The sequence below is a fragment of the Vombatus ursinus genome, unplaced genomic scaffold (genome assembly GCF_900497805.2).
Source record: "Vombatus ursinus unplaced genomic scaffold, bare-nosed wombat genome assembly UNPS02014172.1, whole genome shotgun sequence".
Lineage (NCBI taxonomy): Eukaryota > Metazoa > Chordata > Mammalia > Diprotodontia > Vombatidae > Vombatus > Vombatus ursinus.
In genome coordinates, this window is record NW_020953950.1 from 2,558,682 (window position 1) to 2,569,481 (window position 10,800).

General features: G+C 40.6%; 1 protein-coding gene across 2 annotated transcripts in view; it reads right to left on the reverse strand.

Annotated features, from left to right (window-relative positions):
• The window catches only part of PRDM2 (PR/SET domain 2), a 195,575-nt gene extending 187,067 nt beyond the window's left edge, over positions 1 to 8,508 (reverse strand). For both annotated transcript variants that reach the window (XM_027859786.1, XM_027859787.1), the window contains exon 1: positions 8,424 to 8,508. The gene's annotated coding sequence lies outside the window, so the exon portion shown is untranslated. The remainder of the gene's footprint in view (positions 1 to 8,423) is intronic.
• Between the last annotated feature and the right edge of the window lie 2,292 nt (positions 8,509 to 10,800).

Below are 10,800 nucleotides of genomic sequence, written 5' to 3' on the forward strand. Positions count from 1 at the left end.
ATTACCTACTCTGACACAGCAAACCATTAACAGTCATGTCAGGTGAAATCAACAAGCATTCACTAACTAAGTGCCAGGCACTGAAGCATTAGAGATACATTACAGTCCCTGCTTTCAATAAGTTCCTATTCCAATGGAGAAGACAACGTGCAAATAGCTGGGTACCAACAGGTACTATTCAGAAAAGATGGAAGTTATCTCAGAAAGGAAGGCACTAGCAGCTAGGGGGCTCAGGAAAGGCCTCCTGCAGAAGGTGGGATTTGAACTGCTGTAAATCAAGAAATCAACAAGCACTTAATCGTTTACTATACACCAAGCACTGTGCTAAGTGCTAGGATTACAAAGGCAAAAATGAAAACAGTCCTTGTCCTCAAAGAGTTTGCTTTCTAAAATGGAAAACAACATGAACATACAAACAAGAAGGTATATGATATCTACAAAATGAATACAAATGAATAGGAAGGATCAGGAAAGGTTTCATGGAGAAGGTGAATCTGGAAGGAAACTAGGGATTCAAAGAGGCCAGCGGGAGATGGGGAGAAAGGGTATATTCCAAGCTTGGGGGACAGCCAGTACAAAGGCACAGTGACAGAAGATAGATATTAAAGGATGACAGTTATGTGTAAGAAGACTGGAAAGGCAAGATGAGCCTAAGGTGTGAAGAGATTTCAAATGTTTATTCTATTCAACATAAAAACCCTTCACAAACAAAAGTCCTGACCTCCCATCATTTCAAATGTACATAATTTAAATGTCAGAAAAAAGGTAAAACCCAGTCACATGATGAGAATGTGACTAATCAATCTAAACTTTTTAAAAGCTAACATTTAAATATATAGTCCTTACTTTCCTATTCTCTGTCTTTATAAATACTCCAACAGCTACACAGATTTCCTCCATATGGGTATTCCCTTCACTACTAAAGATCACAACCTCTCCAGTCCTCATAGTGATTCTTGGCCATGGTTTGGCACAAAACTTCAGAAGATCTACTCAATGAACTAGAGACCATCGTCTACTTCTTTTAATATCAGGGAAGGGAAACAGCACCTGAGCTGTCTATTTGTTATTCCTCAATCTCAGAAAATTCCAGGCCTCCCTCCTTTTTGTTGTACATGTCTTTAATGATGACTTTAAAGATATTTATGACATAGAAATTACTGTTGGGAATATGCTGAAGCTTGCTTACTCTAATCATCCCATCCAATCCAAACTAACAAGCCTTTATTTATAACTTTCTACTATGTGAAAGGGATTGTCCTAAACATGGAAGATATAAATTCAAAACTGCCCTTGCCCTAAAGGAATTTTCACCTGAAGGGAGAAGGAGGGAAGATACAATATTTGGTCAAGTACATAGATTTCTAAGGAAGGAATCTAAAGGAATAGGGAAAGGCTTCCTGTAGTTGGTTGTTTCATTTCATTGTCCTCTGGGTCACATGAAATTCTGATCTTTCTGAGTTTAAGAAGCTCGATGATTCAAACATCTGAAAGAACTCTGGGCAGCGTGGAATCATTTAAAGTTTTGTACAATTTCTCAAAAGAGATCTTGCCCAATCTCCTATTCAACTGGGTCCAAATCACTGTCCATCTGTAATGCATGTCCAAGCTACACATAGATATTCAACATTGTGTCATAGTCTGGGCAATCTGCTTTTCATCCACTTTTTTCTGTTTCCACTGTGAAGAGCTCAGGCACTTTCAAGTGGCAATCACTTAGGTTCATCTAGGTTTTGTCAGATTCCAACTCACAAAGCAATTAGCAGAATGTTATCTGAATAGGAGAACTGAGACAACTTTAATATTGATATAGAATCTCTTTTTTATTTACATTGCCAGTATCCTTAAGAATGCCCTGCACAAACTTCAAGTTTATTTTTAATGTCTTGCTTGACCATGAGAGTCTGTGGATAGCTGAATCAAGTTACTTCTGGAAGTTTTATCTTCCAAAAAACCTTGTCTTTATTAACAACTACAAAGACACCTTACCCACTGAGAGCCATTTTGTTCTGCTCCATCATAGAATATTAGAACTGTAAGGGTCCTCTTAGAAACCAATCCACTGATTTTTTCAGATAAGGAAATTGAGAACAAGAGAGTAAGAGGTTTTTCCAGGTCACCCACTGTGTCCCATGTCCAGGATGCCTTCCTAATGTCAGCCTTAACTTTTAAGAGCTACAAAAAGTGGGGATATCAGCTAATGTTGCAAGATTTAAATCTGATTGAAACAGCCTGATTTTCAAACGCCAAGCAGTGCACAGTGGCACAAGCCCACATTGAAGCCGCCCTCAGCAAGTTCACACTGGGAAGAATTTTATAATATCCATATCATACCCAACAGAAAACGAAAAGCTCTTCTTCTAGAAAACCTAGCAGAGAGAGTAAACTGTTTTAACTTCGAAGAACTAGAAGGGGAAAATGAGGCTGATTACAACTTTCCTTTTGTTTACAATGTGAAGGCCTTAAACCTATGAAGGCAACAGTCTTCCAATCATATTTATCCTTGCAAATTTTTACAATATATAATTAAAAGACCCAGTTAATTAATATCTAAAGACAATGACCCTTCACCCCCAAAATAAATGACCAAATCAGCATTTAGACTCATCCACTTTATGTTAAAAATAAATATACTCTTTTCTTAAATCAAACAGACAGGAAAATTCCATATGGCTCAAAGCAGCAATTCTAAAAATTATGCTATAAAGAAACAGTTCAGAATAAAAATAATATAAATTGCTATGTATCTGTATGTAATATTTCAAATGGCTGCTATTGGAAAACTTCCCTTTAGAAATTTAACCATATTGCCTTAGTGCTCATTAAAAAAAAAAAAAAAGACAGGATGTTATTCACAATTTTGTTATAAACAAAGAACTCACCACTAGCTTTTCCCAGGTGGTCCAATCAAAACACTCGTATTCAAAATTCATTTAAGTAACTGTCATAAAGCAATAAATATAGAAATACTTTACAAATACTCACTTAACCCAATGGAACTAGGAACTAACAGAAGTACTGAGCAAAACTAAAATTCTAAAAATAAAGACTCCTGAAAAAGTTAGTTATGAGTTTCAAAGCATTTTTCATGATTGAAAAATCCAAGGTATCTTTCCTGCAAAAAGCTCAAACTACTTTCAGACAACTTTCAATATCCTAGTAAAACTAAAAGTAGGTAGGTGTAACCTCTTCAAACTTGGGGAGACCAAGGCAGAGAGAAAGAGCAGGTTCACAAGTCCTTCAGTCTGCTAGTTCTCAGTCAGTGCCTGGGTCACTTGAATTACTGTCATTCTGCAGACTGGAGCACAAAACCACTTTAAAATGCAAGGGTTCTCACAGTCTGGCTAGCACACAGAGAGTCAGCCCTAGAGTCAAAGTTCCCAGTCCTGTCTCTGTCCCTAGTGGCGGTTGGTAAGCAAGTCTCTTGCTCTCTCAGCATTCAAGAAAAGAGATAATTTCTAAGGAAGATTAGAACTTAGAGAGAAGCCACTGCCAGGCTTTGGTAGAGGGAGTTTCTACACTGAGAGTTCCCTACATATTTAATAAAATCATGGGTGCAGAAAATTTAAAAAAAAAAATCTTAAATTTGCCAAACTATGGGAACTGAGCCAAAGGCAGGTTAATGTCCTCCAACAAGTTAGTAACAGAGATGAATAAGTGTATCTAGTCCAGAGTATGACCAACTAAGCAACTTTACTGTCACAAAAGACCGCTCTAAACACTATGCAAAAGGCATTCACTATACTTGAAACAAGAATCTACACAATTATAGTCAAATCTCAGCAAACTCAAATATAGTAATTTCCTCATGTTTCACATTACAATTAAGTGTACAGACATCATAGATTGCAATATATATAATTCCATACATTAAAGCAAATTTTATCATGATTTTTTGTATAATAGCTTTTGGCTACTTAATGTTTATGAAAATATCAGGGACCGTCACCATCAAAAAAGCTTAAGTCGGTCTTATTATAGAGAAGTTCATATAAATTGCATTTTACTGACTTCCAAAATATACTTCCAAACAAGAATCTCACTTAGGACACTGTGTATATTTCAAGTACATAGTGCTGAGAAGTGTGTGTGTGTATGTAGATACACACACAAACACACTGCTAAAATGGAAACAAAAACAAAACCATCAAAGCAAGCACACTGAGCATGTGCTGAGATGGTTAGGTATTTCGAATTTTCCAATAAGGGTAATTTGAAATACACTGCTAGAGATACATACACACACAATACTTTCTTTGCTGGAGATACACATATATCTCCAGCAAAGTATTTTAGTTTCTAAGGAAAGGAACATTTGTTTTTATGCTGCCCTGTATAACGACCTCAAGTATATTATTCACTAAGCATCTTTTTAAATCAAATCAATTTATTGAACACCTATTATGTGCCAGACACAGCGCTGAAGAGTGGGGGTTGGGGCAATATAAAGAAAAAGAAATGAAATACTACTTGTCCTCAGAAGATTACATTCTAATGGGGTGGGGGTAGGGGGGTGTCCACATATAAGTAAGTGGAAAGTATGGACAACATAAATAAGGTAATTTTTGTCAAGAGTTGTCAGGAAATGCCTTACATAGGAAGTGGAGCTTGTGCTGTGCTTTGAAGGAAGAACAAAGATTCTAAAAGACAGAAATGCCTATCCTAGGCATGAGGGACAGACTACATAAAGTCACAGAAGCTGAAGATGGAAATAAATGGCTGGATCAAAGACTACTAAGAGGGGTCATGTGTAATTAAGCCTGGAAAGGTAAGCAAATTTGATGGTCACGTGGTAATAGGTCAATTAACACTGAGGATACTGATAGTCAAATTTACTTTCATAAAAACTCCCTGGCTCCAAAATGAGTAAGGGTGGCTTCCAGAGCAAAATGCCAAAAAAAAAGAACAATTTACAAAATCATAAAATCAAAGAGCATAAAGAGACTTCGAGGGGGCATGTAGTTCATGTCCCGTCTTCAGAAAGGACTGCACAAACCATAAGACAAGTAAGAAAATCCTAAAAGGTCTTCAGAAAATGAACACTAAAAGGCTCCCTCACCGATCCAGCCTTAGAGTCCAAACTTCAATCTGACACTAGCAAAATCATAGAGCTGTAAAAATTCATGGAGATCAATCCAATCCCCTCTCTTGACAGATGAGGAAACTGAGGACCATAAAAACTTTTTAAAAAATGTACTGCACAGCTATCAGACTCAGACATAAATATTTTGGGTAATACACGGGCATTTAACCATACAATTCTAATTTCTACAAGAGAATGACAGAACGTTATCTCAGACCTTTATATCAAAGCTTTAAAAGTGGAAAATTCCAAATAGCTAAGTGCCTCAGCACATGCTCACTTACTTGGAGGACTCTGTTTTTGTTTCCACTCTAGCAGTGTGATGCATTGTAACAACTGGGTTGAATGTGAAGTCCAGCACCTCAGTCCCAATCCTAGCTGTGCTAATGACTATCTGACCTTGGGCAAGTCACTTCATCCCCACATGCCTGATTTTTCTTATCTGTAAAAGGACAGTGAACAAGAGATCTCCAAGGCCACCTGTAACTCTAAACTTCTGATCTTATGGATGCAAAAAATGACAGTATGCAATTTTCTTTGTTCAGAATTAAAAATAGTTTGAATGCAAGCCTTACAAACATACACAAACAAGAAGGCAGCAAATCACAACCTAAATGATTCAATAACTATAAAGGCTTAAAATAGAATAATATTAGAAAAAAAAAACTAACTTGGGAATAAGGCACTTCACCCAACAAAACCACTACTAATCACTGTTATCTGTGTAGTTCTTGTACATGCCTAGAGAAGGATTAACAACACAACTTGAAACTGAAGGTTATTTATTCCAACTACAATGGCAGAAAATATATGCTTAAATTCTAGAAAACCATCTAAATTTTGTGTATATTAAGGTATAAAGGAATGCTTTATTTTAAAATTCATTAAGAAACCTGTTTAAGCAAACCTTTCATCCCCAGGACCTCTCTCCACAAGATATTCTGAAAAAGCCCTGAAATAGTGGCACATGGTTTAAAAAAAAAAAACTAAACTAAACATCTTAGTAAAGCCAAAAGCAAGCAAAAATTATACACAAAAAAAAACTGAAACATGGGAGGAAAGAATTTTATGGATCATAATCCAGAAAATCCAAAATTTGAATTTCCTGAATTTGAAGTTTTTAAGAAAAAAAAAAGACTTACCAAATATATTATATCAACATATACACAGGCAATTTTCTCAAAAAGAAAACTTTTTCAAAACCTAAGATTACTTGTAACAGGACTGAGTAAAAAGAGGGATACAAGTACTTCTGTGAAAACTTTGAGGAACTAAGCTTTAGTTAACATGGAAATAATAGATCATGGCTCTCAATTCCTCTTCCTTAACTTCTGAACATTTTCACAAAGAGAATATACATTTCTCTATGACTAGAACTCAAATACAACAACTCAAGTTAAAATTAATTACAAACTCTAAGGAAAATAGAATCAAGGAAAACAACTAATTGCTTAACGTTTTTTTATTTGTCTTTTAAACAAGTAATCTGCAGAAAAGGCATTTCAAAAGAAGTGGCTTGGGGCAGCTAGGTGGCACAGTGGATAGAGCTCCAGAGTTGGAATCAGAAGGACCTGAGTTCAAAGCTGACCTCAGACACGTGACACTTACTAGCTGTGTGACCCTGGGCAAGTCACTTAACCCCAAATGCCTCACCAAAAAAAAAAAAAAAAAAAAGAAGTGGTTTCATCAACCTTCCTTTCCCCTATAAAATCATCTTAGAGTTTAGGCTGTTTGTAAATACATGTGTGCATGGAGCAGGCATATATGTCCTAAAGTCTCAAAGACCCAAAACAACAGGTGTAAATGGAGAAACCAACAACGTCCATCTTATGCCTTGGAAAAAGGTCCTGAGTAATTTGCAGAAACTATTACTAATTTGTCTTACATTATTAATAACAATCAAAGTTGGCAAAGCTCTTTACAAATGCTAACTCATTTGATGCTCAAAACTAGGCCAGAAGGTAGGTCCTATTATAAGCCCCATTTTCCAAATGAGAAAACTGGAGCAGGTTAAGTGACTAGCCCAGGGTCCCCTTGCTCATAGTGTCTAAGGCAGGAATCTGATTTCCTGACTCCATGTCCCCTGCTATATCTCCTACCCGATCTAGTTTCCCATTCCCTATCTGGATATGTCATCCATCACCACCATCCTGAGGCTGAGAGCCACAAGAAGGCTCTCACACACAACCAAGGCTCTGCACACACTAGATGTCTGTCAAGTTTAATTATTGTGGAACTGCTTGATCTAAAGCAGCCTACTTTCACAAAGCTGTTTATATGAAGCTATGTGGGAAGCAAAATGATCTTATTCAACTGTCATTAACTAGTTTATTTAACAACAATATGTTTAGGCATAATGACAAGCTGTTGCAAAGCTATCGCATATCAGGGGACCATCAAAATTATTGTTATGGAAACACTGAATATGCATGACACCAACTTCCAGGAACAGGATAACTGACTTTAGAACCTGAAGGTGGACCACAGAGAGATCCACCTTCTCATTTTACAGGTGAGGAAACTGAGGCCCAGAAAGGTTATACGGTTTGTACACGATCACAGAGGTGTAGTATCAGAGTAAGAATTTCCGACTAGGTCCTCTGACCCAAAATCCAAAATTCTTTCCACTACATCGTGCTACCTATCAAACTTGGACAATAAAAAACTTCAACACAAAACAGTAAATGCAAACTCAAAATAAAAATTCAAAAACAAGGAGAGGGCACACTAATGGTATTAAAACAAACAAAAATCCCTATTCAACATGAACCTGCAGGAAAGGAAATCCATGATTATCTGTGTTTGTGTGCATGTATCTGTGCGGGCCTGTGCCCGTGTGCGTGCCCGCCCGCGCGCAGAGCCAGGGGTGGGGGGGGGTGTCTCATTTATTGCGCTCAGAGAGCCCGGGGCTGGGAGCGCGCTCAGCGCGTGCGGCTGCAGCGGCCGGGCAGGTGCACGCGGGGGCCCGGCAGGCGGGCAGGCTGGCGCTCGCGCTAAGTTGGCTGGCGAGAGAAAGGTCCCCGAGCGGGCGCGCGCCCCCACCCCGGCGCTGCCCCCTCCTCCTCCTCCCCGCCTCACCCCCCCTCCCGCCCGCAGTCACCTGCCTCCCACCCCCTCCGTCCTCACGCGGCCCCTCCCCCGCGCCCTCCGCTCCCCACCCAGACGAGCTGACGGATAAACGGACGGACGGACTGACGGACGGACGGAGGGGGCGGGGGCGGCAGCGGCGCCGCCGTCGTCGTCGTCGCTCCCCGGCCGGGCTGCCCCTCGCACGTACGCCCCCTCCCTCCGCCAGTCCCAGCCGTCGCTGCCCTCGGCGGGCCCGGGCCGAGCCGCTTACCTGTGCCCGCCGCCTTCGCCGCCACCCGCGGCTCTAAGGATCCCAGAGCAGGCGCAGCCGCCGCTGCCGCTCCACACGCCTCAGGGCCCGGGACTCTCGGGACGCCATTTTGTCTCCCCGCCGGAAGTGACGTCGAGGGCCGAGCCGGCGGGAGGGGCCGGGTGGGGAGAGACGGACCGAGTGTGCGGGACCCAGAGTTTAGTGACCGTTGGGTGTTTCCTAGATTTCGGGCTCATTTGCGAGGCTCTTTCGAGGTTGCAGCTGGCAGGCAGATAGGAAACAGCTCCTGACAGTTACGGTCCTCAGTTTCCTCATCTGTAAAGCGATGGCGTTGAATTCCACGGCCTCAATACTATGATCCTACGAAGGTTCACAAAACAGCGAATGCAAGCTCAAAATAAAAATTAAAACAAGGCGGGAGGTTAATGTTAGGCTCTAAATCTGTGATTCTATGAAGGGACTTTCTCAAGCCGGGATTCGAACCCAAGTCTCCTGGCTTCAGATCATAACCTTCATCCTCTCTACCTTTCCAACCTTCTTCACTCCTCAAGCACTGTCTTATCTTCATTGCCCCTCCCTTGAGATCACAAGAGTTAGGGACCTTAGAAGTCATCTGGCCCAACCCCCACTTTACTGAGGGAGAAACTGAGACCCAAAGGGATTAAATCGAGCTCTTGCCCAAGGTCAGGACTAGTAAACAGCACCTCAAATTCGAACCCAAGTCATAGAATTATAGCTGGCCAAATCTATAGCATCCCTCAGTCCTTTCCCACTCCTAAGCTGCAGTGATGGAGATGGACGTTTTGAACATCCCTTAGACATCTTAAACTCAACATCTCCAAAAGAATTCATTATCTTCCCCAAAAAACCTCACCCCTCTTTCTAACATCTCTTCATCTGTAGAAGGAAAGAGCATCCTTCCCACTGATCTTTGTAGAGATCTTATCCATCCCTTTAAACCTCCATCTCTTGCAATTCCTAATTACACTCAAAAGTTCAACTCAAGAGCCATGGATGACATCTTTCCTGATTCCTCTCCTCCTCCTTTGTTATTCCTTCACCAAACACCAAAATTACTTTGTAGTTGTTTTGTATAAATTTTTGTATTTACTTATCTATGTACAAATTGTTTCCTCCCAAGAGAACATGAGCTGTTAAGGGCAAAGATTGTTTTCATTTTTGTCTTCTTGCTAACACCGTAGCACTATGCCTTGCCCAGTAAGTGCTTATTCACTTGAATTGGAGAGGACCTCAGTGAATTTTACCAGTTAGGAAACTGAGGCACAGAACCCTGAGGTGCTCTATTAGTTCAAATTCACAAGGATAGTAAGGAAAGAGACCAAAACGCAGATCATCAGATCCCAAACACAATACTCTTTCCTGTTGACCTTGCTGCCTCTGTTTTCACCTCTCCTATCTTTATTCCTTCCTAAACAATAGTTTCCTAAAGTCTCCCAAGCTTTAAAGCTTACAGTTGGGAGTCCTTCAAGCAGGATGCATGTGGGACACAGAGGAAAAGATTTAGCAGAAACAGACTTTTTCCATGAACAAACTGTGCCTATTATATTATCCCACCACATTTCAGAAAGGACATTGATAAGATGAAGAAAGGCCAGAGGAGGGCAACCAGAGGGTAAATGGCCTCAAGGCCATGCAATAGGAGGATAGGCTGAAGGAACTAGTGATGATTAGACTAGAGAAGATAGCTACCTTCAAGCATCTGAAAGGCTGTCGTGTTGAAGAGGGTTTGGGTTTGCCTCTTTGGTCCCAGAGGCAGAAGCCTACCTTCTGTAGGGTAGCACAGCTTGGCTGACCCAGTGGTTAGAGCACTGTACTGGAAGTCAAGACGACCTCCTTGGGCATTTGTTAGCTGTGTGACCCTGGATAAGTCATTTAATCTCTGCCTCCATCTCCTCATCTGTAAAGTGATTGTTAGGAAGATCAGTGACACAGTATTTGTTAAAGTGCTTTGCAAACCTTAAAGCAATATAAATGCTAACTGTTACTATTAGGGTAGAAGTTACAAATGGAGTAAATTTGGACTTAGTGTGCTAACAATTAGAACTATCCAGAAATGGAATGGAGTGCCTCGGGAAGGAGTAGGTCTCCAAGAAAAGGTTCAATGACCACTTGTCAGGTGGTAATGGGGACTCTTGTTCAGCCAAGAACTGGAATGACTGGCCACTAAGGTGCTCCCAATTCTGAAGTTCTGTGAAAATAACATCATTCACTACTGGAAGGGCACTGGATTTTAAGTCATAGGACTTGTGTTCGAATTCCAACTCTGCCACTTACTAGGTGACTTACTGATACTGCCATTAGCCTGGTACAGGCCCTCACCACCTCTCACCTGTACAGAAAGCCATAGTTTCTGGTG